Source organism: Lampris incognitus, unplaced genomic scaffold (genome assembly GCF_029633865.1).
Source record: "Lampris incognitus isolate fLamInc1 unplaced genomic scaffold, fLamInc1.hap2 scaffold_156, whole genome shotgun sequence".
NCBI classification, from domain to species: Eukaryota; Metazoa; Chordata; class Actinopteri; order Lampriformes; family Lampridae; genus Lampris; species Lampris incognitus.
The window spans coordinates 12,501-15,000 of NW_026611121.1; positions in this window are offsets into that span (position 1 = coordinate 12,501).

Sequence of the window (2,500 nt, forward strand, 5' to 3'; positions counted from 1 at the left end):
CAAGCCTCGCGAGGGGAGCCGTGGAAGAGCAACTGGGATAGACGGTCCGGCTGAGCACCGCCGAGCACGCTGTCGAGCTGTGCAACGGAGAGGACGACTACGCGGTAGAGCCCCTCCCACTCCGCACTCCGCTCGCCACTAAGAACATTAAATAAAGGACATCGATCCGCCAGACCGGAGGAACCGACCGCCCGAACGCCGGCAAAGCCGGCCGGCGGACACCCTCCGAAGGCGTGTTAAGTTGGCCCATCGATCAGGACACAAACACGCAACAAATCCAGTCCGGGGTGTGGTGTAAGCAGCCCTACTGTAACCAGCCCTGCCAGAGAAATCACCTAACCCTAACCCTAAACGTACGGCAGACGCGTCCCCTGGCTCTCACATTGACAACTGAGAGGCTTCTGAAAACCTGGCCACGCCCATCAGTAAAAACCACTACAGCAAGTGACGACATATGTACCTTCAAAGTGCTGTACTACAGGGTGCTGTTCAAAAGGTATCTATCCCGTTTACTCTCTATGCTTCATATATCATCATATTATTGAAAAGTGCAAGCCTTTAGGGACAACAGCAACTCAAGTCGCCAACGCTCTGTTGACTCAATAACTGCAGAGATCCAAACTTCTCCTGGCATTAACATCGGCACAAAAACTGTGCGCCGGGAGCTTCGTGGAATATGGGTTTCTATGGATTCAGAATGACATGTCAGAAAAGCTCCTGTAGGTGTAATGGTCAGTTATCTCAATACTTTTGGACATATATTGTGCGTGTGCGTGTGTCTGTGATACCTAACATAAACACACCTGTATTACTAGAATTGATAGTTCACGCCACAAAAGTGAGGGGCAAACATAGAAAAGCGTGCAACCCAGCCACTGAGGATGCACAAGCCAGTGCATTCTTAGTGCAGGTCCCAAGCCAGGACAAAAGCGGAGGGTTACGTCAGGAAGGGCATCCGGCGTCAAATCTTTGCCAAATCAAATATGCGGATCATAAATAAGATTTCCATACCGGATCGGTCGAGGCCCGGGTTACCGACGACCGCCATCGGTACTGTTAACCAGCGGAGTGCCGGTGGAAACTAGGCTACTGTTGGGCGAAGGAAAAGGAGAGGGGGAAGGCATGTCCAGAGGCAGCTAGAGAGGAGGAAGGGTAGGCGTGTGGAGGTGAGAGTCAGTCGGAACTTTGAATGTTGGCACTATGGCTAGTAAAGGGAGAGAGCTGGCTGACGTGATGGAAAGAAGAAAGGTGACAAGAGACAAGGTGGAAGGGGAGTAAGGCCAGGAGTATCGCAGGTGGGTTCAAACTCTTCTACCATGGTGCGAATGGGAGGAGAAATGGGGTAGGGGTCATTCTGAAGGAAGAGTATGTCAAGAGCGTGCTGGAGGTGAACACAGTGTCAGACAGAGTGAGGATTATGAAGCTGGAAATCGAAGGTGTATTGCTGACGGTTATCAGCGCATATGCCCCGCAAGTCGGGTGTAAGATGGACGAAAAAGAAGAATTCTGGAGTTGAGTTGGACGACGTGGTGGAAAGGGGACCCAAGGAGGAGGGAGTGGTGATTGGAGCGGACTTCGATGGACACGTTGCTGAAGGGAACAGAGGTGATGAGGAGTTGATGGTAAGGTATGGAATCGAGGAGAGAAATGTGGAAGGACAGATGGTGTTCGATTTTGCGAAAAGGATGGAAATGGCTGAGGTGAATACATATTTCAAGAAGAGGGAGGAGCACAGGGTGACGACGTATACGAGTGGAGGAAAGTGCACACAGGTGGACTATATCTTGTGTAGAAGGCGCGATGTAAAAGGGATTGCATACTGCAAGGTGGTGACAGGGGAGAACGTAGCTAGGCAGCATCGGATGGTGGTCTGTAAGATGACTTTGGAGACCAACATGAGGAAGCGAGTGAAGACACAGCCGAAGATCAAATGGTGGAAGTTGAAGAAGGAAGACTGTTGTGTGGAGTTCAGGCAGGAGTTAACACAGGCACTGAGTGGTAGTGAAGAGTTGCCAGATGGCTGGGCAAGCGCTGCAGAAATAGCGAGGAAGACAGCTAGGAAGGTACTTGGTGTGTCATCGGGACAGAGGAAGGAAGACAAGGAGACTTGGCGGTGGTGGTGGTGGTGGTGGTGGTGGTGGTGGTGGTGGTGGTGGTGGTGGTGGTGGAAGGAGGAAGTAGAGCAAAGTATACAGAGGAAAAGGTTGGCAAAGAAGAAGTGGGATAGTCAGAGAGATGAAGAAAGTACACAGGAGTACAAGGAGATGCAGCGTAAAGCAAAGAGAGAGGTGGCAAAGGTAAAGGAAAAGTCGTACGGTGAGCTGTATGACAGGTTAGACACTAAGGAAGGAGAAAAAGACTTGTACAGATTGGCTAGACAGAGAGACCGAGCTGCCGAGGATGTGCGACAAGTTAGGGCGATCAAAGATACAGATGGAAATGTGCTGCCAAGCGAGGAGAGTGTGCTACGAAGTGGAAGGACTGCTTTGACGGGCTGATA